Source organism: Periplaneta americana, chromosome 9 (genome assembly GCF_040183065.1).
Source record: "Periplaneta americana isolate PAMFEO1 chromosome 9, P.americana_PAMFEO1_priV1, whole genome shotgun sequence".
In the NCBI taxonomy this organism is placed as follows: Eukaryota; Metazoa; Arthropoda; class Insecta; order Blattodea; family Blattidae; genus Periplaneta; species Periplaneta americana.
The window spans coordinates 43321588-43347898 of record NC_091125.1 but is presented as its reverse complement, the minus strand read 5'-3'; the positions used below and the strand labels follow the sequence as shown (position 1 = coordinate 43347898).

Genomic DNA, 26311 nt, shown 5'->3' with positions numbered 1-26311 from the left:
AACTGGTTCGCTACTGAGACATAACTGACAGATTTCTTCTCCCTCGTTTTGCAATGTGCTGTGTGCCTCGGCGCAACCAAAAGCCAGAGTTCAAGTCCTAGCAAAACCTATACAAAACCCCATGCAAAAAAATTATTTATCCCATATTGATTTTTTATCCCGACTCGAGCTTTACTCTTATGCACAGTGAAACAATGTTTTGGTTATATGGTAATTTCAGAGTTAAATTCTAAAACAAAACATCCGATCGTCCTCTGGTGTCTGATGGTTACAGTGCTTTATATTGGATCTGAGGTTCGTGGTTCAAATCCGACCGAGGACGATGGAATTTTAAGGACTACTTTACCCATTCATTCACCAATAGTGTGTAAGAATCCGTGATTTTCAACCAAGCAGAGCCGTGTAGAACAACGCAAAATTATCCTGCACACATTTTCGTACTTAAGGCTGGTATTCATAGTCGACACTTTCGATTAAAGTGTCCTTTGGAAGACGCAAAGTATCATTTTTCCGTTGCACAGTCGACACTTTGGTGCAAAGGAACACTTTGGATGAAAGTGTAGTTCCGACCACACTTTGAGCCGAAAGTGGCACTTTGTATAAAAATGGCGGACGTCTTGGAAGTTGTCGAATTATTAGAACGTGCGGAAGAGATGGCACAATTAGTGGACAATGTACAAATTAGAGATAGGCCTAAAATCCCGTGGAATTTTATAATGATATAGAATTAAAAAAAACGGTTCCGATTTGATAAAGAAACTTATTGAGATTGATTATATTTTCGATGACTGGTAGACAAAAACGAATAATAGACGTTTGCCAGTGCCTCCAATAATACAGTTATTGACTGCATTAAAATTCTATGCTACAGATATGTACCATACATTAATATATATAATATTATAGTTCAGATATTTCTGCAGTAACATTCGTATATTTATAACCTCAATTCTATGAAGTGATATGTAGGTAGATCTGCCTATATAACCTATTTTTTATTACTGAAACGAATTTTTTAACTTAAATAATATTAAATTAACTTCAATCTGATGTAGGCATAATTATTTTAAATTAGCATTGAGAGACCTCACGTGCCTGCCTTCTAAGCAGATTCCATAATTATATTGGGTTTAAAATGATTTTGATTTTTGTTGACTACCTGTATTTTGAGATAAGATTTATCTTGATATTGATATAATCATTACTGTTTTCATACCGGTAATAAATATTTTCACGCCGGTAAGCAATACATCTACTGTCTCTAGTTCATGTGCAGTCATAACCTCACCATGAAAAGAGATCTCATGCTATTAGGCCTATTTTGTTTTGCATTGTAGAAACATTTGGCATTCAAAATATTTCTGAAGAGCAGGCAATAATGGAAACGAGAGAGAGAAAATAGTAGTAGTAGTAGTAGTAGTAGTAGTAGTAGTAGTAGTAGTAGTAGTAGTAGTAGTAGTAGTAGTAGTAGTAGTAGTAGTAGTAGTAGTAGTAGTAGTAGTAATAATAATAATAATAATAATAATAATAATAATAATAGCAGTAGTAATGTGTTTATCTCATTCTTTTTTTACTTCTATTCACTATTCACGAAAAAGACAAAAATGAAAATAACGGAAATAACACGATATATCAATGAAGCAGATACGTATAAAACCTAACCTAACGATATAAATTTAATGATTATATAATATATACTCAAAACTTAACCTACTCAGTCCAACTTAACCTAACTATATAAACTAATAGAAGATATGTAGGCTACAAAATCTAACCGAACTGTATAAATCAGTGGAACGGATACATACAAAATCTAACTTAGCAACATAAATAAATGAAAAAGATATGTACAGAATCTAATCTAACTATATAAATTAATGGATCAGTTATGTACTGTACAAAACCTAACCTAATTTCACCAGCAGTATCACTAACTATTTAATAAAATGTTATATATCTGAACTGACTGAAATAATCTAAACTATCGGCAACAAAAACTAGAAACTGAAATAAAACAACTTTAAATATATATTTTCTTCCTCGCGCAATCAATAGGCTCCCAATTCAAATCACAAGCATTGTAATTTGTAGGTTATACGTCATTAATTTGTTATTGTTTGTTCACTTGTTTTGAAAGGCATTGTGGGACTTCTATTACCAACCAAATTGTAACTCTACACTTTGCTGGCGTAAAGTGACACTTTGTGAACTGCACTTCTTCAATCGTCTATGAATACCACTAATATGAAAGAGCCACTTTCGTCAAAAGCGTCACTTTGCAAAGTGGTGATATAAAGTGTCGACTATGAATACCAGCCTAAATCACAGTTTTTTTTAATGTGGAGTCAGTATACTCTAGTACTCTAAAATCACATTACAGACACAATATACATAAAATTGCAGTATCTTGCAAAAATAAACATGGAAGAAGAGTAAAATAATATAATTTTATTACAAGCGAAAAATTCTTGAAGTTTAAATGATTTGTTGCTTATTTATGAATGATTTTAAGTAATTTAATTCTTTATTTATGTTTAATAACTTATTTATATTAATTTCATAATTCGAACGTTTTGTTGTTACGTAGCTAATACGAAAGAAATATTGACATACATACATACATACATACATACATACATACATACATACATACATACATACATACATGCATACATACATACTTACATACATACACGCACACACAGATGTATTTATCTATGTGGGCACAGTTCTTTCAGCTATCGATTTTCATATTCCATATCCTTTGATAAATTTTGTGTTCCCAAAAATAAATGTAATAATCTTTCTATAAAATCAACGGTGCAATCAATGAAGTAACATGAACTAAATAATTTTTCATGTTCTTTGTGATTGACAAAAGTGGTGCTAGAAAATGTTTTTCGTTGATATATTTCCGTTTATATTATAATTTAATCATCGTTCAAAAGAGTTTATGCAAGCCGAAGTTCAGGGCATTGTTTAATGTTATGATTTGATAGTATAACAACTTTCGACAGTGTCTTTTGAACTCTTTGATAACGACAGAACAGAGAGGTATGTTATTAAATCTGTTTACATCTGGCAATGTACGACGTCACGGGGACACGAACAAATTCGAAAGATGTACAGTAAGTTCGGCGATGATCAAATTGCATTGAGAACTAAATGAATGTTAAGAAAGATCTGAGTTTGTTATTGTACTTAATATGTTCTCTTAAACTACTTATTTTATCATTTACTGTATATACTTAGCTTATTAATGTTAGGCCAATTACAATAGTTGGCCATTAGATAAGAGGCAAATATTTGATCAGTAATAAAAAAATTATTTTATTACAACTATCCGATTCTTCTAATTTTTTCAGAAAGTATTAAATTCATGTATCTACATAGTTTTTTTTTATCAGAAGTTCCAGAATTCGACGCAAAGAAACAACAAATTTATTAGTACAGTTTTCGCGAGAATCTAATCTTTACAACCATTCGACCTCAAATACAGTTAAATACAGAAGTATTCGACATCCCCCCAAAAAAACATTTTCCTGAAGTATTACACATTCTCTGTGATACACACTGTGTGTGTGCGTGCGTGCTTGCATATGTGTGTGTGTGTGTGTAACTTATTAACCGTCTACACCGCAACTGAGAATTTGCTTCAAATATTTGTATGAAATATGTTTTCTCTCTCTTCAAACAATAAATTAGATGACCAGTCAACATTTATTTTATGTTTCTTTCCTTTTTATTCGCGTTCCTATATTTTCTTAAATTCTTCATTTCGTTTTGCTTCTCCCTTTTCTTTCTTTTTCTAATAGGTATCTTCGGTGTCTTCTACATATCTTTATAATAGCTTCATTTTTTTTCAGTTGTTATAATATTCATGATTTTCAAAATGTATCCCATATTTTTTAGCAGTGTATATTGGTGAACAACATACACGAAGATAATTTCTATACATGTACAGCTACTTTGAAATAATATACATATTGACAACTTTTTTTTTTATTTTATTAGGTTATTTTACGACGCTGTATCAACATCTAAGGTTATTTAGCGTCTGAATGAAATGAAGGTGATAATGCCCGTGAAATGAGTCCGGGGTCCACCACCGAAAGTTACCCAGCATTTGCTCCTAGTGGGTTGAGGAAAAACCCCGGAAAAAACCTCAACCAGGTAACTTGCCCCGACCGGGATTCGAACCCGGGCCACCTGGTTTCGCGGCCAGACGTGCTGACCGTTACTCCACAGGTGTGGACCATATTGACAACATTACGAATATTAACATACATAAAATAAACAATTAAATTAACATATTTGTACAGAAAGCATTTAAATTACTTTACTAAACGTCGTTTAAATAATAATATACCAAATCGAAACGAAACAGTAACTTTTTAAAAATAACGAACTCTCTAGAAGTGTAGAGAAAGCTTATACAGAGTGTAAGGGGTATAAGTGCCGTTCTTTCCACAGTCGTCGGGGACGGTCTGCAGGATCAAAAAATGTCCATACAACATAGGGTCAAAACATCATAGTTTTCCCAGAAGAAAATATTTATTTTCTTATTTTAATTGCGTTATACTGCTTATATCGTTAGTAAAATTACGAAAACAATTACATCAGTAGATATATCTAGCAAAGAGTTAATATTAATTTAAATATATCTGTGTATTCTATTACGTTTCCGTGAAATTAAATAATAATGTATGCTCAAATGTGTTAATATTCTGGCGTGAGAGACGTGGCAACATGTTGAGCAAGCAGTACTCTGCACAGACGTACGTACATATCAGCTGAGTTCAAGCTCCCTGTCCATAGGTCTATTGCCGAGCGAATGACAGTTCAGTATAGGGTTTTAGATAAACAACTTACAAAGTCATTCACAGTTTAGGAATACCATTTATGTTATTAATTTATGGAGAAAGTCGGCGTAAATCAATTGAGGCAAGAAGGATGTACCGTCAACGTTTTCCGCAAAGAAGGTTACCTAAGCGGCGAGCTTTTATAGCAGATTCTCAACAATTATTAGAAACTAGGAGTCTTTTACCCCGTTTCGAAAATCACAGTACCAGAAATTTGTTTCAAAATGGTATTGCTTTATGGAAACGGGAGGGATTAAAAAGTTGCATTAGAAAAAAAGTTCGTGTGATTTTGTACTGTAAACCATTATTGTTTTTTAGACGCACAATAAAAAATGGAGCAATATTGTTAAATAAAATGGGAATTTACCATAATGTTCTATTAATAAGATTGAAAGTTTGCATTTGCTGCTCGTTATATGTAAACAACAGTTGTCCTGGTCCGCCCCTGCATTAGAACAGAGCATCTGTTCTGTGGCGGTATGTCTGTACCTGCTTGAGCTGTACTGTGTACTTGTAAACCCCCTCCTTCCCATCCAGCAACGTTGTCAAACGTCTGATATTGTAAGCTTTAATAATTAGTTAAATATTGCAATTATAAAAAAAATTGTGAGGACATTTTTTCTTCCTTATGACATGAATAATCATCAGTTAAAATAATGGCACTTATACCCCTTACACTCTGTATGCCTACTTGATTGAGGACGGTGTATTACGCAGCTGGCATTGAACACAATATACATATACCTTTAACTGTACAATATTATTGGACCTTATTGTTTAGAGAATTAAAATTACCACTTTTTCTTTCACAACAAAGCAGTTGCACTTTGTTTAATTGGAAGAGAATGACTGTTACAATGAAAAGCATTAGAGTCGGGATGGATAAAAACCTTAATAAGTACAGTACATACGACATCGCGTTCTTACAAGAGGTATCGAGACTAATGTATAATTTTCAGAACTATTTACCACTTTTCGAGGTTATTTTTTTTACAGATTGTTTTCCTTCAACATAAGATTATCCATAAAATTATTATTATTATTATTATTATTATTATTATTATTATTATTATTATTATTATTATTGTAACTAAGTATTAAACGATGAAAGAGTAATGGAACGGACCCTATGATGACGCAGAATATCTGCATGGAAATATCATATGAACTTCGGTACATTAAATAATAAGTATTAAACGTTATGGTTAGTTTCTTTATTACTAATTTGAAATTTCTAATGAAGTTATTGACATCTTATTTCGACGAGTAATTAGGAATTAAATAATATATGGAGAATATGTAACATAGTTCATAAATCCAACGTTAAACATTAATATGATATCCGACATATAGTGTATTAAGTTTTTCCTGAATCAGCGAGAAGAATTGAGATGTTAGTGCACCTGTAACGAGAAATTCTTTGTCTCCAATGTTAGGATAATAGGCGAGGATGATGTCTAATATGTATGGTTCGAATAAAGTAACTGTATCGGGATAGGCATCCTTGGTCCGTGCGTTTTGTTTACAAACATTAACTAATTGTTCATGTCCCCCAGTCAGTTCACTGATGTTTTAGATAGGGGTGGGAAGCGCTCTTCCCAGCAGGTAGAGTTTTAGCTAGTGGAAGGGGGTAGTGTTCTGAAGCAAGTCAATGCCCTATCCTATACGGCTATACAGCCTATCCTGAAACGCTATTTTATCCGAATCTTACTAATAAGAGTTTAATTTTGGCATGCGTGATAAATAGGCTGCAAATATTTCATAAAAATTTCTTATTCGTGAATGTTATGTTTTATTTAACGACGCTCGCAACTGCCGAGTTATATCAGCGTCGCCGGTGCGCCGGAATTTTGTCCCGCAGGAGTTCTTTTACATGCCAGTAAATCTACTGACATTAGTCTGTTATTTAAGCACACATAAATGCCATCGACCAGGCCCGGGATCGAACCCGCAACCTCGGGCATAGAAGGCCAGCGCTATACCAACTGCGCCAACCAGGCAGACTCTTATTCATAAATAGTCTTAACTGTACCATGTATCACGATACGTTCTTCTTAAAGTTACCATGTCCACTTTTACTACTCTTCTTAATGAAGACATGCTATGGATTTAAAACACACGGTAGGTCTAGTCAGAAATCCATCGCCTTCTGCTGAGTTTAATCCACTACCGTCAAATCTAGATGCAAGCCTGTTAACCAATGGATCGCCGACAATGACATTCGACATTTGAATTACTCATGTTTGTAAAGAATAGCCAATGTTAGTTTTCATTAATTTTTTTTTCAGATCGGTTAGTTATATACAAACTATACACAAATTTTATACTTTATGACTATAAAATGTATTAAAATTATTCGCAATTCATCTAAGTTCATTAATATTAACGAATAACGCTATAGGTTCCTGAACTAGGTTAGTTAAATATTACGTAAAATAAAACCAAAATCCTGAAATGTTGAAAGAAAATATCACATTCAAGAGATGATTCCAAATCGTTTCAAATTGCAACAGTACATTTTTGATTATTTCTTTTTCTTTGCTATGAATTTTATTAGCAGTAAGAGTAATTGTAGTTTATGATTATTTAAGTGCTAAAAGAGTCTTACTCAACTTTCTTATAATGAGCATATTACGAAAAAAATGTGTTTATCTTCCAAAGAAACCAAAACCCACGCATCTCTTGACAGCACCAGCCTTGTATATTGTTTGTCTGCATCAACGATTGCTAACTTAGTCTATTTATATTCTTAAAGTTCTTGAGTAACAATGTGTTTCCGGCCAACCTCTCTTTCAATTTCATACGTTTAAAAGTGTGTAAATAAATGTCTAGTCGTGTAGATATTTTTATTTTATAGATAGAGTAAATTAGTCAAGTGACAAATGCATAGCCTATGTATATGGCATCGTCATAAGTAGTAAATGTTAGCACATAATATCATGAAATCCATTAACATCATAAAGAAGGTTTAGTTAAGTTGAGAATTTAACTTTCCTTTAAATGCCAGGATAGATAAATTCTTAATACGAATACGAAAGCTATTGAATAAGTTTATAAATATATATTCAAAACTGTTCGCGAAAGAGAATATTTAAACTTATCCAGAAAATATCTGGCAATCTGATATATATATATATATATATATATATATATATATATATATATATATATATATATCAGATTGCCACTAGTAAAATGATCATGAATGTCATAAGACTTTTTAGAAGTATGAATATTTTTCAGAGAGAAAGGAACTGGCCATCCTACCCCATTATCTCATGGCTTAGTTGCCTCATGAGTGATGTCTTGTTGATGTCACTTGTGGGGTCCAGACCGTCTTCGGATAGTTGACTAAACAACAACAATATTTTTCCTGACCACATAAAAGACAAGCTATAATACAAATACAAGCCATAATACATAAATAGACGGCAAGGTAAGAATACAGGTTTTATTAAAAAGTAGTTTACAGTGCTCTCTATGGCGAACTCTACATAGAATTCTAACAGCTCTCTTCTGTAAAAAAAAACTTTTTGGGAGAAGCACGATTTCCCCATAACAGTGTTCCATACCTGTGACAATTGTGAATATAGATAATTCAGATTTAAAGTATCATCATTAAAATTGTTTTTAATAAAGGAGGAATAGTATTTATATTAAAATCACATAACCTCGTGACACCAATAAGGCATCACTCATGAAGCACCTAAGCCAGGATATAATGGGGTAGGGTGGCCAGTTCCTTTCCCTCCTTCATTGCATACATCGTTTACTACTAACATATTACACTAATCAGACTAAATATGTATGCCGGGCTTGCAGAACTGGGCGGCAATTGTGGCGTTGCGTCACTCATCGCAAACGTCATTCATCCCTTCCTTCTTCCCCCGCTTCATTGACTTGGTGGGGGAAGGATTTGTATTCAGTGTCTGTGTTATGTGATTGCGTACGGGGCACAGTGACGTCATTCAACGCCGGTGGACTGTGGACGGGGAACCAAAGCATTCCCCATGCTTTCCACCCCTCTCTCGCCAGTTCTGTATCCCTGATGTATACAAACAATAATTAATTCTTCTTCCTCTGACACATATCGTGAAGTGAGATGTACTGCCTGATAACATATGTAATTATCAGCCAGACCCTCAAACAAAGGTAACTTTACTTTATGATATGTACTAAAAATCAGTGTACAATACTCTCTGAATCTGTAGTAATCATAAATATATGGATAACTAGTGGCTTGTGCAACAAATGCTGCAAACTAAGCCTATTAGACGTTCAAGTAAAAATTTTTCAGATTTATTTTCAATGAAGAATACCAGACATTTTGAAAGCTATTTGCTTCCATAATAATAAAACATACTTCCTCTGAATGGTTTTTTTATGCCAAATACTTTTTCTTGAACCTATCCACCTTCAGGTTTTGAGTTCAACGCGAAAACGCAAGTAACAATGTCAGGACGATCAGTAGTTTTTTCATGTGGGAGTAAAGCAATAGCTAATTCAGGTCATTGTGGATTGTAGGGGAAAGTTAAAAAAATATCAGGTTTCGAACAATAGACATAGCATCTGGGTACAGCTGCTGCATGGCGAGCTTGAAATGTAGAGGGTGAAATCATTTTATCCTGCTAAGAGATCTTGCTGAAATGAACGGAAGCCTACAATATTTTCTAGGCCTCTTATTTTATCAGTAAGTAATACCTTTTGGTGTTTCCTTAGGAACTGTAATTTTTGCGCTCTCTTGAGCCATTACTGAAGAGAAAGACACATATAATTAATATCTACACCATACCGCTATTAAATATATGAAAAAGACCCAACTCCACTTGATTAATAACTATAAAAATATTTCATTTTTGATAATATTATTATCTTACGTAAGCTTTTAGTTATATATATATATATATATATATATATATATATATATATATATATATATATATATGCTACATACCCGCCTCTCAGTAAATTATAGAAATGAAGATCTAATTTCAGATATTCTCTACATCTATTTAAATAACCCCAAAACGTTTCACTTTCATATCAATATAGCATTAATATGTGAGCAATTCCATGAAGATGTCATACTGAGGTGAAGTTTTTGAAATTGATGTAGGACTATTTTTGTTGATGAAATATGTTTCTTTATACTCTAAATTGCCTTATTTCGTAAGATAATGTTTAAAAAACTCTTTCTTTTAGTCTATAACTTGCTGCAGATCTTGTCATATTCCAAACACTTAAAAAAAGACGTAAAGATACTTATATTTCGTGTCACAATTTGGACATGTAAATTTGTTTTATTTCGAGCCGTCTTTTTTGTATACTATATTTTGGTCTTTCCTTGAAGTAAATATGAAATTAGTTTAAGTATCCTAAGATCCTAAATAACTTAAAATCATTATAATTATTTGTACTGTAAGTTACGGTCAGTCCGTCACAATAAACATACAAAAACTCTTCCACACAGCACAATAATTGACAGATTAAAATTTCCTTTGGTATTCTGCGTTATTACTACATGACCAATAAAAAAGTATTAGAACATTTTCTTCTAAAGTGATTTCGTTTTCCGCAGCGGCATTGTGAGTGACTGACATGTCGCGCTCTCAGCTGTTACGCTGTTCATTGTCACAGCGTACCTAGTTGGTTGGAAGGCCTTGGTGAAGTTACACGTGAACTGGTGTTAAGTGTGCAGTAATTACACCTGAAAAGAGCAAAATGAGATTCAGGCAGCTCATTGGAGCAATAAGCAGGTCTCAATATTTACTGCTGTTGCCTGGTTTAGACAGGAAGGTGACAGGGAAGTTCAGAAGAAATCCTTTGTATTAGTGTCAGATTATGTAGCACATGACAAATATGCAGTGGATGTTTGTCTACGAAAAGTGTTTTCGGAAATTTTGGCGATTCTTCCGAACATTGAGGTGGTAAAAATATTTTCAGATGGAGCAGCGAGTCATTTTAAGCAGAAGTATGCCTATACATTGAGAAATGTGACATTACTTGCTCGCATATTTGGATTTAACATAGAACGGAACTTCTTTCAGTCATATCATGGCAAAGGGGCTGTGATGGGATTGGAAGCCAAGTAAAAAGGATGAAATGGATGGCTGCGAAATCGAGGAAGAAGATACAAAGCGCTACAGAATTTTGTAACATTGTGAGCAATAAAAACATCCAAATTATTGTTCAGGGAGTAGCACAGATTGAGATAGACGAAGGAAAGAAGTATCTCGAAAAACAATTTGAACATCTTGCACCTATTCCGGCAATTCATGGAGTTCATTACTTGAAAGTGTTAGATCCCTATGTTATAGAATATGCATAACTGTCTTGTGAACAATCAGTGCGAAAGATACATAGGTACCGTGTGTGAAAAGAAACTGAAGTTTGTTCAGATAAGTGACATATTAAGTGTTCCTGCAGTACGTACTTGTTAGACTAAATGAGTGAGTCAACGAGTGCCGTGGAGTGCTTCTATGTGTTTAATTCCAATGGTTCAAATCCAATCTAAAAGTAGAACTCAACATTCTAATCTATTATTATGAACATAACATTTAACAGCCATAGGCATGGGAAATATAAACTGTGATCTGCTTCACCTTATCGTAATCGATAAGGAGGTCAGTCCCAGACTGTTAGGAACGCGCTTGGATACCGTAACATACTGTCTTACGCTGGGGAGTTGATGCCATATAGAGTGATAAGCGCTGTCAAGGTTGCTGTGACACTCTTATAGTCCTAAAATTAAACACCAATGCGTATGGCTTGTATATACAGTATTTAATCACAGAGAAAGAACAATAGCCTATATGTTATTAAGTAGGCCTATGTAATAGTTGTATCTCCATTATTTTGTGTTATTTAAGATGCACGGTTAAGCAAACTAATTTTTGTATTCTGGAAAACGTATTATTCGCTTAAATTACTTATCAAGTTTCATATTATTTCGTACTATTTACGGTTCCGTAAGTGCAACTGTATTTTAAAATTCAGAGATGTCAGTCAGTTACAGGATGAGGTCAGTCTGTAACACATCACTTTTTCCGCCATAACTCCAGTACTAATCGTGGTTTGGAGGTCGTTTTTAACTTAAACTGAAGATTACAATTTCCTTTCCGAACTATATTTTGGAAAATTGTATCAGGAATGACATTTCAGACAAAACTGTGGAGAACCATGTTCACCCGTAGAGAGAGTTGACATTTATGTCAGTCTGTTACACACACTTTGGACGTAAATAAATAGTATAATTTTTATATTAAAGACGTTTATTTTTATATGTATCTTAAGTGTACACTTTCCTCTATAAAATCCTGCGGTGACACAGTCGAATTTCAACCCATTACACAATTTAGGCAGACATTTTGCTGTCAAAGTGTACTGTAAATGTCAGTCAGTTACATGTGGAATTGCTCATGTATAATTAATGAAAAATAGTCATATCATGGCATTAAATATAATAATATTTAATTTCTAATGGTAATAATGTCATCAAACCACCTCAAGTTTCGTATATTTTAATATCCAATACACAGCTGTAGGCCTACTCAGAAAATTACACATCGCAGAATCAGACCTGTAAATTTTATTACTTTTAGTAAGCCTTGAAGTTTTTAATACCCAATTGAATTTTAGCTCTAAATATATCAGCAATTCTGCAGATCATGGCCTTCGTGTAATAGCCTATTGTTATTGTAGTGTATGTTTTGTTTTATTATGAAATCACGGCCGACTTGATGCTCGCTTCGCTTCTCCTTTACCGGCCTTGACAATTCATTTTGATCCCTGTGTTAAATCTGTAATCGAGAAAATATGGAATTCCCGCCAGATGGCACTGACTCCCAAGGTTCACTGAGGAATGTGTGTATGGTTTCTTGTACGATTATAATTAGTAATATTGCGCTTCTTTCTACTGGTATGTGAGTTTATTTTGATATGATTCAAAATGACGTATTGTTGTGTACCATTGTGTACTTCGAATAGAAAAAAAGAGTGGAGGAGCAATATCATTCCACGAATTTCCGAGTGATAGGGAAAGATGATTATATTTCGTGACCAGAATATTGTACGAATTGGAAATATAAAAATTGGAGTTGTATCCTTCAAATATTTTATTTTATTTTAGTAGGTTATTTTACGACGCTTTATCAACATCTTAGGCAATTTAGCGTCTGAATGAGATGAAGGTGATAATGCCGGTGAAATGAGTCCAGGGTCCAGCACCGAAAGTTATCCAGCATTTGCTCATATTGGGTTGAGGGAAAACCTCGGAAAAAACCTCAACCAGATAACTTGCCCCGAACGGGAATCGAACCCGGGCCACCTGGTTTCGCTGCTAGACGCGCTAACCGTTACTCCACAGGGGTGGACAAAAATTCAAATATCTTGGAGCAACAGTAACAAATACTGTATAAATGACACTCGGGAGAAAATTAAACGCAGAATAAATATGAGAAATACCTCTTAATATTCGGTTGAGAAGCTTTCATCATCTAGTCTCCTATCAAAAAATCCTAAAGTTAGAATCTATAAAAACAGTTATATTACCGGTTGTTAAGTATGGTTGTGAAACTTGGACTCTCATTTTGAGAGAGGAACAGAGGTTAAGAGTGTTTGAGAATAAGGTTCTTAGGAAAACATTTGGGCTATGAGCGATGGAATTAGAGGAAAATGGAGGAAGTTACATAACGTAGAACTGCACGCATTGTATTCTTCACCTGACATAATTAGGAACATTAAATCCAGACGTTTGAGATGGGCAGGGCATGTAGCACGTATGGGCAAATCCAGAAATGCATATAGAGTGTTAGGTGGGAGGCCGGAAGGAAAAAGACGTAGATGGGAAGATAATATTAAAATGGATTTGAGGGAGATGGGATATGATGATAGAGACTGGATTAATCTTGCTCAGGATAGGGATCAATGGCGGGCTTATGTGAGGGCGGCAATGAACCTCCGGGTTCCTTAAAAGCCGTAAGTAAGTAAGTAAGTAAGTAAGTAAGTAAGTAAGTAAGTAAGTAAGTAAGTAAGTAAGTAAGTAAGTAAGGGAAAGATGCGAAAATGCCTTAAAGTGATTTCACCCCAAGACTTTGTTCCTAAAGCAATTCCCCATCTTCAGTCGTTTGTAGTTTACATTTCACGGAAGAAGATTATTCTAATAATGGGAAATTTAGACTATTAAAACCAAATGCTGTGCCAACAATATTCCTTCATTATCCTAGGTATAAAGTGACAGATATCAGAAGACCATGACGAACAGTTACTAAAACTGATCTCCCTCCACCTAAGAAACGCAAATCCTTTAGTAATATTGGTTTTTCACTATTTGAACAAGATGTTCCGAGTGGCTCAGCATCAGTTAATGACATTCCCTTCTTACCAGTTGAAAATGACCATAAAGCGACGCAAACAGACGTTGTCAACTTTGTGGAGCTAAAAAGAAATAATTAACAGATTGCATGTGAAAATTAAACAACTTAATCAGGTGTTAGAAGAGAAGCAAGATGAGATAACGAAAACAACCGAAAAACTACAACTAATTGAAAGAGATCCTTTACATAAAGAACTGGAAAATGTAAGGAAAAAGGCCGATGAAGGCAGTATTCATGCAAAATTGATTCTAGATCAGCTGCTTAATCATCTAATGAGAATACCAGACAAGAATATATTATAAAATTTGTGTTCAGAAATTGAGCCGTTACTGTATAGATGCCCTCTCTTGCAATGCCAATTTGTGATGAAGACGGCCAAAAACGACTTGCTAATATCATTACTGTGAAATTTGTTAGGCCACTTCTAGAGAACATTGCAGCAGCTTTAACTGAAAAGCTTGTTCCTTCGAAGAATGCGGCTTATAATCCACTGAGTCGCAAAATTTGAAACTATGATTCTTGAATCTGCAATATCAAGTGGAATGTATCAGTGCAGTGAGTGAAATTATAAAACTTAGTACAAGTTATTGTAAATAATTACCCAAGTGATTACTTTGAAACATCGCAGTTTAGCCTAGGACTGCTACTCAGTGAATGAACTACAAAATTACGCCTCTGTCATCATGTTACGTAAACTGAACAGGTTACTATGTGTTACCTTCCCCGCTTTTAAACTCTCGCGTTTACCATAATTAACAGAACTAAACAAAATAATACTTAATATTTTCTTATTTATTATTTATAATTATTATTATTCTTTAATCATTTATTTTAATTCATATTGAGTATTTCTTCTGGGGACACCACACCTTGGCAGACTGTGCCTCGTGGTGGAATTGAGAAATTATCCAATTTCAACATAAGATTACCATTGTCAAGGCCATATACAAAAAAGCGAAGGTAACATCAAGTCGGCCGTGATGAAATGCAATTAGTTCTCAAAACTGACGAAAAATGGATTTTGGAAAATAGGAAAATTATATAGGAAAACTAACGCTTCACTGAAAGTTACTATTTTTCTGAAAATCCTTGGATGCCAGGCTTCAAAATGACGGCTCATTCATTAAAATTCGTTCAGCCGTTTTCCCGTAATATATATATATATATATATATATATATATATATATATATATATATATATATATATATATAGATTTATTGTTTTAATGTGCACATTTTTTGTTATACTGTTCGAAGAGACAAAAAAAAGTTTTATAATAGAGTACTTAATTTTGAAGTGTTCATGGAATTAGAAGTCGGTATGACACCCGCCATAATCAAACGAACATAAAAAAATTTTCACCAATTGTTTTAATTAAACAAATGTGTTATTTTTAATCCTATTGTTTTAGCACATTTCGACTTAAGCAGTGTGCAAACCATATTAAATATCTATTTACTGTGATCGAATAAGAATTATTGGTCTTGTTATATTCTATTGGTAAAAAACTCTAAGTTTTTGTACTTTCTTAATTTCGTTTGCCAGAAAGATTCAATTAATTTTCCTTAAGTAATAGGTATCTATATTTTTCGAAATAAAATATAAATTCCTACGAATAAATGCCTTGTACACGTACAGACAGGTTTATTTCTGCAAATCAAGCTTTCAGGTATAACTCCCTGTAAAGTTGATTTGAATAATTTTGAGGGAAAAATTGTTCCGGGGCCGGGTATCGAACCCGGGACCTTTGGTTTAACGTACCAACGCTCTACCAACTGAGCTACCCGGGAACTCTACCAGACACCGATCCAATTTTTCCCTCTATATCCACAGACCTCAAAGTGGGCTGACAGCTGTCAAGCAACCAAAGTTGAGTGCACACTAACTCTGTGTGACTTAAATTGTGGCTTTCTGTTAACGAACAGTGACGTGTATTATTCAAATCAAGCTTTCAGGTATAACTCCCTGTAAAGTTGATTTGAATAATTTTGACTTTACAGGGAGTTATACCTGAAAGCTTGATTTGCATAATACACGTCACTGTTCGTTAACAGAAAGCCACAATTTAAGTCACACAGAGTTAGTGTGCACTCAACTTTGGTTGCTTGACAGCTGTCAGCCCACTTTGAGGTCTGTGGATATAGAGGGAAAAATTGGATCGGTATCTGGTAGAGTTCCCGGGTAGTTCAGTTGGTAGAGCGTTGGTACGTTAAACCAAAGGTCCCGGGTTCGATACCCGGCCCCGGAACAATTTTTCCCTCAAAATTATTCAGGTTTATTTCTACTACTGCGATGCTGTAAATAAATCAGATGGGACACAATTTGTTTATTTATTGAGATTCTTTAAATAATGAAGTTATTCCTGAGCCCTGTCACGTATGACCCACCGCCACAATTGTTCAATCCTTGCTCAGCACGACGCTCGCAACTGCAGAGGTTATATCAGCGTCGGCGGATGTGCCGGAATTTTGTCCCGCAGGAGTTCTTTTACATGCCAGTAAATCTACTGACATGAACCTGTCGCATTTAAGCACACTTAAGTGCCATCGACCTGGCCCGAGATCGAACCCGCAACCTTGTGCATAGAAGGCCAGCGCTATACCAACTCGCCAACCAGGTCGACCCCTCCATCGTCCTCGGTACGAAATACGTATGTAAAGTCATTGTATGTAGTGTTTCCTTGACAGACCGGGAAAAGTACTTAAATATCAGAGATATTTTCTTCATACTTTTGAACCCTATTAGATAAATTCTTTTTTCGTCAGTTAACTATGCATATTTAAGGTCCTATCTAGCTTCGGTCCAGAACAAATCTTTGCTAAAAAAAAAAAAAAAAAAAAAAAAAAAAAAACTCAACAATCAACGGAGATGAAGGCAAGGAAGTTAGCTCAAATCGTGATAGCCGAAATAAAGAACCTACAGCAACCCGGCAGTTCTACCCTTCGCAAAATAGCAGAGTAGGCCCTACATCTCGGCATTCTTCTTTGCAGTTGGGAGCACGCTGATGCGGCAGTTCGTGACAACACTGAAACGACGCGTCATGTACGGTATACTGAGGATTATGAACGGCCGCCGGTACCAGCTCCTCCAGTATCTATCCTAAGATAGATCCTCGAGGAGTTTGTACCGGCCATTCATTATCATTATCAGGTATTTAAGTACTTGTCCCGGACTGTCAAGGAAACACTACGTACAATGATTTTAAACAGTCTTGAACAGTGTGCATTCCTCAATCAACGGATGTAGGTATAAAGAATTACTAGTGGCTTGTGCAGCAAATGCTGCAAACTAAGTTCATTAAAATTTTTCAAACTTATTTCCAATGAAGAATACCAGACATTTTGGAAGTTATTTACTTCCATAATAATGAAACACACCCTTCTGAATGGTTTTCTTTATGCTAAATACTTTTTATTGAACCTATATATCTTCAGTTCTTGAGTTTCAATGCGAAAACGCAAGTAACAATGTCAGGACGATCAGTCTGTTTTTTATGTGGGCGTGAAGCAGTAGCTATTTCAGGTCATTGCGGATTGCAGGTGAGAGTTAAGAAAATATCAGATTTGCCATGCTTCCCAACAATAGACATAGCGTCTTGGTATAGCTGCTGCATGTTTCGTGAACTACCTTGAAATGTAGAGGGTAGAATCATTTTATCCTGCTAAGAGATCTTGCTAAAGTTATCGGGACACTACAACATTTTGTAGGCTTCTTATTTTATTAGTAAGTAATACCTTTTGGTCTTTCCTTAGGCATTATAATATTTGCGCTTCCTCCAGACAATATTGAAGAGAATCACACATATAAATATCTATATCACTTACTTACAAAAATGGCTTTTAAGGAACCCAAAGGTTCATTGCCGCACTCACATAAGCCTACTATCGGTCCCTATCCTGAGCAAAATTCTGTGGTGTTCGGGTAAAGGGGTACAAGTCATTTTTTTGTCCAGATGGAATTTTGTTCCCCAGATGAACACACAAGTTAAATTATACAAGTGGGTATGCAAAAATCAAAGAATACAAGCAGTTGATGTGTTTTATTTGTGTAGAAAATTATTTGAAATAAGGGTTCCAAGTTTAATTTTCATTTATCTCCGAATTCATTTTTATGACTTATCTCCCTTTACCCAAACACCACAGAATTAATCCAGTCTCTACCATCATATCCCACCTCTCTCAAATCCATTTTAATATTATCCTCCCATCTACGTCTGCCTCCCTCAAGGTCTTTTCCCTTCAGGTCTTCCAACTAACACTCTATATACATTTCTAGATTAACCCATACGTGCTACATGCGCTGCCATCTCAAACGTCTGGATTTAATGTTCCTAATTACGTTAGGTGAAGAATGCAATACGTGTAGTTCTGCGTTGTGTAACTTTCTCCATTTTCCTATAACTTCATCTCTCTTAGCCCCAAATATTTTCCTAAGCATCTTATTTTCGAACACCCTTAATCTCACTTCCTCTCTCAAAGTGAGAGTCCAAGTTTCACAACCATAAAGAACAACTGGTAGCGTAACTGTTTTATAAATTCTAACTTTCAGCTTTAAATATCTACACCACACCGCCATTAAATACATGGAAAAGACCCATAGCACTTGATTAATAACTATAAAAATATTTCGTTTTTAATATTGTTAACTTACGTAAGTTTTGTATAGACTACTATATAGTCGTCACTCAGTAAATATTATAGAAACGAAGATCTAACTTCAGATATTTTCTACGCCTGCTTATATAACCCCAAAAGGCTTCACTTTCATATCAGCATTAATCTGTATAATTAGTGAAAATATTCGCATTATGGCATTCAGTATAGTAATATTTCATTTTTAATGGTAATAATGTAATCAATCATTCTTAAGTTTTGTAGTTTTTAATATCCAATACACAGACAGTTTTACTCAGAAAATTACACACCAGAGAATATGACCTGTAAATTATTTTTAGTAAGTCTTGAAGTTTTTAATAACCAATATTACAGAAACGTTCTGACCGACATATTGGCATTACGATGTCAGATAATCTGAGCCATCTGAACTCTAAATATGTCAGCAATCCTACAGGTCGTGGCCTTCGTGTGATATTGTTTATTGTAGTGTATTTGTGTTTTGTTTTATTCTGAAATGCCATTATTTCTCAAAACTGACGACAGATGGATTTTGGAAAATAGGAAAATGATGTAGGAAAATTTACATTTCACTGAAAACAACTATTTTTCTGAAAAACTTTGGGTTCCAAGCTTCAAAATGAGGGGTAATTTATTAAAATTCGTTCAGCCGTTTTCCCGTAATTTCCATTACCAGTTGAAATTAATTAAGAGAGAGAGAGAGAGAGAGAGAGATTCATTTTTAACTTAAAAATAGTTGTGTTTTGTTTTTAAATGATCTTCAAAACCCAGTTCGATGCAAATTCATATATTCTTTATACTTATATTGCACTAAACTATCAGCCATGTTACCCTCATTACGAAATAGGTGAAAAATATTACACCTCGTGAAAGCAATATTCCACAAATCAGCAAGTCAAATGTAAGCTCACTCAGCTAATGGCTTCTTATCAAAAATATCATATTAGATTCCATAATAATCCTGTAAGATTTCGTATTAGACTAACAGTAGGCCTAACATTAACTGTGAAAACGTTTTCTTAGTTTGTTTTGGTTCAGCCGACGTTCTCATCATAATATTGATCCCCTATCATCGTCATTTTATGATATCAACTAGATACAGTATGTCTAGTTTGAAAGATTGTAAAGAGACCTTGGAATTGGAAGGCAGAAGAGGGGACAGAAGAATGTTGAATCAACGAAAGAAGAGAGTGGAGAAAGAGGAAGTGAAATAAGTGCGAGGAGTATAAGGGTAAGTATAGAGAGAGTTAATCGAAGTAGGAGTGTGAAACGAGGAGGCAGTAGGGAAGGAAAAACAGTTATTAATCCGAGGTAAGTGGAATGAAATAATAGCGGGATAAGTTACAAATGGAAAAATGGAATTGGACTAATGCACTTGTTTCAAGGTTATGTAATTGTTTTGTTTAAACAGTGGATTCTAAGACCAAGTTATACATCAAGTGAAACCAATGTTCTAGTGTACGAGCGCTGATTTGATTGCGTTGAAAGTGTTTAGACAATGAATTTAATAATAAATATGTTTTTCTTGAATTGTCAATAAGAGTTAGATCTTTCATATTAAATAAGTTTAAATGCATTTATGTTACTTACAAGAAATAATTATTTAGTTATTTAAGAGAAAGATGGAAGTGAAGTTAAATGAGAAAATTAGTATGAATAGTAAGTGTAGCTGAGAATAAGAGGAGTGAAGTAGGAAGAGTGATAAATTAGAAGGAGGGATAAGTAAAAGTGAGTGGACTTGGAAGACATGGTTAAGAACAGGTATCAAGGTCCATGATATGTCTGTGTTTTAAGATGTAAATAATGTGAGTAAACGACTGCTAGCCCTAATACAGAAATGTGTAGGGTCAGCAGGACCGAACATGTTGACAGAAATATATATATATAATCATATTATAGCTCGTAAAGTAAATTTTCTTGCGTTCATAAACTTACACAGTTATGCATACATTATTTCATTATGTCCAACCACAAGCTCAGAAAATGTACATTTGGTAGAATTCAACTCCAACATACTTTTCAGGAGAGGAGAGCTTCATAAATAATTCAAATTAAAATATTTAATTGTACTTCCACATAATCTTTATGTTGAGAAAACTAAAATAATAAACATTAAGACCATTATTTTTTATCATTATCTTTTTTTTTTTATTTCAAGAGTTGAGACGTTAGGATTCATTCCGTTTTCATCCTTGTCATGAGTTGGATATTCACACATAGTCTACGTATCATTGCAAAAAATGGCGCACAATTCCCATTTAATACAGGAAGAATACAAGATAGGGGATGTAGGCCTATATCCAGAATCTGTGAAAAACGGATAAACCTCCATTTCATTACCTAATATCTAATCCAGGTCCAATGGATTTCTAAATGAAAACTCTAATAAGGAAACCATAGAGGAGGGCATCTTTAACGATAATACGAGTAAAACAATATCAACAAAAATATATAAGACATTTGTAAGAAAATAATTATATCGAAATAGTTTAAAGAAAAAAGAAGACTTCATCGAGTACTAATCTAAGAATCTTGTATTTCATGTATTGACACAAGAAAGCTAATATAGGCCTACATTTAAATGTAATAAGGAGTGACACATGAAGCACACAATCATGTAGTGATAGTGCACACTTACAGAGCGATTCCTGAAGCCCTGTTGGCCTGAAACACTTTCACACTAGCGCACAGACAAACGTCCGGATGCGAACGCGGTCAGAGAGAGACTTGAGTTGCGAGGTCCATTCGTGGGCCGAGGGCCAAAATAAGCCCACCGATCGTCCTAACACACATGAAGGTGACACAGACTGCCCCGCAACCCAAGTTACGATGGGCGAGGCTCTGGCGATTCGGGAAAGAAGCGTATTATGAACACAGGTGAAGTGAATCAGCTTCCAGAAATATGCTGCTGAGAATGAGCAAATTATTCCAATACAAATTTGTATTAACAATTTAGGGGTTTTACACTGCGAGGACAAATTTGCTCAATAGTCTTCCTATACATATATTAATGGACTTCCGACATCTTCACTAATTCTTTTTAAGAATTTTATCTTGAACCATATCGTACAAATCTGATCGAAGTGTTTATTGACACTCTGAGAATGAGCTTACAGTTTTTCTTAACGAAACTGCACACTATCACTTGTACTGCGTATTGTTCCACTTCAGCCACATGGACTTATTATAGCATCTCATGCTGTATTTATTTCAGTGTTCTATTTTTATGGTGAGACGAGTGAACATTTGTAATGGCTGTTCGGCTCAGTCCAGCTGCTTTGTTACGTTCGATGCCGATGGTGATGACAGTGTCGTACTCATAACTATGACAATTACGTTTATGATTACAGAAGTTATGTCATAATTTAATGCAAACCCTGCCTTAGTTTTAATTATCAATTACTATAATTTGCTCTGTTTATTAAGTTGCAATATGTACATTTTGAATCCTTTTTGTAATAGTATATTACGATACCAAGTTGGGAAGTGCTTTTACAAAATCGAGGAAAAGTTTGAAAAACGACCAGAGCGAGTCTTTCAATTTCCGAGATTTTGTAGTGTACTTCACAAGCGTGTATTGTACGACATTTTTTTTTTTTGCACGATCATATTTTTAAATTGCAAATACAATAATAGATAGACAGCTAGTGATATGCATTGAAAATTTAGAGCAATATTATTCCAAAGCCTTCACAAAATTATACTGTAAAGTAACAAAAGGTACACTGTAATGGGTCTATTTCATTATAGTTTATGTTACGAAGAATGGCTTCCCTAGCAGTAAGTTTCTGTGTGGGAATTCTAAATTTCAAGGCCTAACAACAATAGCTGTAAATACAACAAAAACACGATCGTGCAAAAATAAATGTATGTGTATTATCTGAATAAACCAGAGATGCAAAACTGTGCTACAATTGAAGCACATGTCACAAGCCGGAACACGTAACTCATCCCTTCCCTTCAACCCTCGCGTCATTGTAGAGTGGGGAGGGAGAGAAAAGATAATAGCGTCTGCTAAACGTCACAGAAATGTCAAAGAAGGCTCCGGCCTTGTGGATGGGTAAACGAACTCCTTCCCCATACTTCCATCCCCTTCTTCCCCAGTTCTGCAACCCTGGAATAAATCATATCTCTAAGGTTGTCTCAATATATGTGCTGTTTTGGAAAGATCTTATAGACTTATAATAATTTGGACGTCTGTTACTTGTATTGGCAGTTCTATATACTGTTCGGCAAATGGACGAGCCATATGGAAAGCAGGTCGCTGCTCTAGGTTTGTTGTCATCAGTTTGTGGTTAAATTACAGATCTATCAACTTCCATGCATAATGCGCTAGTCATCCGCAATTAGCTCACAACTTCCGCTCTCCCGCATTGGCACGATAACCTTCGAAATTTAGAGGTGTTCGCATAATTTTCGTCTTTAATGTTATGTTTTCATCCTATTATTATTATTATTATTATTATTATTATTATTATTATTATTATTATTATTATTATTATTATCATTATTATTATTATTAAAAAGGATATGCTCTACTCATTTTCCATCTCCCGCAATTGAATCCTCTAGATTTAAAACACCCTAAAGACCATTTTGTTCATAATTGAGGTATGCCCACATATTGCTTGCTAAGAATGAATTCTAAGGATTAAAAAAGCCACTGAATTTAAAGCAAAAGGTTTGTTAAAAGTCACTGTTAGGTTAAAAATTTCCTCTATTTTCCATCAGTTACTGTCAAAATCCTTTAATTTGTGAAAGTGGATATAGGGGATGTTGAATCTATAGAATTCAATTTATCTCTCGTATGTTGGCAGTCTGATATTACATGCCCTCTGCAATTGTCACAAATGAAGTAAGACGTTTAGTTCAGTATTACGCTGATACGGCTGAACGCTTGATCTCGCTATACTTTGTCTAATTACCTATAATAAAATTAAGCTATGGGTATTTAACCGGTTCTAGATGGAGGACTACTGATTCTAAAAGTATGAAATTCAGTATGAGGAATGTCCACTCTACACACTTCATAATTCTTGTGGTTAAGCATTGTACAACAATTTACACCGCATGACGGACAGGAAAGTTTCAACTTCGCCCTTTGATCGCTTGCAAAAGTAAAAGTTGATAACTTGAATTATCCTATGGTATGATGAAACATAATTTTCTCTTACTTTTTGAGCGAACACTCAAAATTGCTGAATTCGTGGACCTGCGCCTCCAAACGAGATACATGAAGTCCTTCTGCAGAGTGAACGAGTCATTATTTGGCATGGCTTCACGAGTAGTTTCATCAGTAATCCACTTTCCTAAGGAAACATGGGAGACCAAGGACGTGTAAATAACAGACGAACGTTAGTGCTTGCTGTTAATTGTTAAGCCGTATGATTCAGCTGTACAGGAAAGCTATGCTTTGAGCATAACAGTGTTTTTAACATTCTTTAATGAAATTTGTCCTTTCATCATTTTTCTTCCTTATGCCCTCCAAAGTCACATTTTCACGATCAATAAACACACTTTGTCCCGAAAGTCATGGTGGGGTTTCAGAGGATTACATTTTTTGAATGTATTACTTACTTACTTACAAATGGCTTTTAAGGAACCCGAAGGTTCATTGCCGCCCTCACATAAGCCCGCCATCGGTCCCTATCCTGTGCAAGATTAATCCAGTCTCTATCATCATATCCCACCTCCCTCAAATCCATTTTAATATTATCCTCCCATCTACGTCTCGGCATCCCCAAAGGTCTTTTTCCCTCCGGTCTCCCAACTAACACTCTATATGAATTTCTGGATTCGAATCAGATTTTCTATCGCAATTTCGACTTCAGAAACAGTGGGTTCGAGTATAAATGGCTCAGCAGTTTGTATTTCAATTTCGTCCCGATCATTTCTATTTGGCCTATTTACATTTAGTAGTTGCCCAAAATAGTTTTTCCATCTGTTCAGGATTGAATGAAAGTCTGCAAGTAAGTCACCATTCTCATCCTTGATCACGTTTACCCTTGCCTGATATCCGTTCTTAAATTCCTTTATAGCCTACCATTATATAAATCTCGAATGTTTTTATTCTTACTATTTGTTTCTACCTCATTCAGTTTTTCCTTCAAGTAACCTCTCTTTTTATTCCTAAGTGTAGGACTTTCTTCCCGTCTTTCATTGAAATAATTATCTCTATTCTCCTCAACTGGATCCTGTAAGAATTTCAATTTTGCCTGTTTCCTTCTTTCTACTACCATGCAACAATCTTCATCAAACCACGGTTTCTTTTTCTCAGTTTCATAATAACCTATGCTCTGCTCAGCAGCAATTTTGATATTATCTCGGATATTTTCCCACACGCTATTAACATCTAACTCTTTCTCAACTTCGTCGGAACTTCCTAAAGTGGTAAACCTATTCGAAATTTCGACCTGATAATGTTGCTTAGTTTCCTCGTCCTTTAATTTCAGAATACTGAATATTATAATTATATTATTTTGGAATTATTATTGGAATTATTATTATGATTATTATTATTATTATTATTATTATTATTGTTATTATTATTATTATTATTATTATTATTATTATTATTATTATTATTATTATTATTATTTAGCCTGAAGCTACTCTGTTTCATTTTCCTGCCCTAGCACAAGAGCCATTCCACTTCAAAACTATCAAGATCTCATATTGCTTTCCCAATTTTTTCCGGACACTTTTAATTCTAAAATAAATTTGATACGTGTATATTTTTTTCTAGTAATCTAATTTTGGCAGATATTAAATTACGAAATTTTCGAAAAGCCGTTTGTACCAATTCCTCGGATCTATCTATCTCCTGTAGAATTGTGCAATGAGCGAGTGCGGGACACTGATTTAGCTCATTCTCTACTTTGGACACGAATGGATCTAATTTTTAAATGGACTGCGCTCGACCAAACAAAAAACCCAAACGCAGGTCATACAGCGCAGAGGTGTGAAGATGCACTGGATAGTTTCGAGTCCCGCTCATCCGTTCGCTCAAACAGCAAGTGAGATGTTGAGTGGCCTCTACTACATCCAGTTACTAAGTAACAGAGACCACAACACGCGGTGTTGCAATTCAGCGCATCAACTTTTGTGTAGTTTTTATGGCATTTCGTGAGATGTTATGTATGAAAGTTGTGAGAGTGTGGAAAATAAAATCAGAGAACAAATCTATTTTGAATATTATATCATTAGGTGAATACATTACTATATCTGGACTAACGTTTTCGCTTTAATTAAAGCATAATCAGATCCTAATTATTGTTATTTATAATAAACACTATGTTGATTATTTAATCTAATTATAGATTCTAACATATTGAATTAAAGGACATTACCTTATTACATTGTGCTAATCTTTGAGAACATATTGAATTAAAATTAAACAAGTGTACAATTTATAAACATCAATTTTATAATATAGTTATT

The 26311-nt window shown here is 34.5% G+C and overlaps 1 protein-coding gene and 1 non-coding gene across 2 annotated transcripts in view; both read right to left on the bottom strand.

Annotated features, from left to right (window-relative positions):
- Positions 1 to 21662, bottom strand: part of LOC138705869 (solute carrier family 2, facilitated glucose transporter member 1-like) — a 243569-nt gene extending 221907 nt beyond the window's left edge. Inside the window, exon 1 of the mRNA XM_069834567.1 lies at positions 21510 to 21662. The gene's annotated coding sequence lies outside the window, so the exon portion shown is untranslated. The remainder of the gene's footprint in view (positions 1 to 21509) is intronic.
- TRNAN-GUU (transfer RNA asparagine (anticodon GUU)) lies at positions 15955 to 16027 on the bottom strand. Its single transcript has one exon. It is a non-coding gene; the product is annotated as a tRNA-Asn (tRNA).
- Positions 21663 to 26311: the final 4649 nt, after the last annotated feature.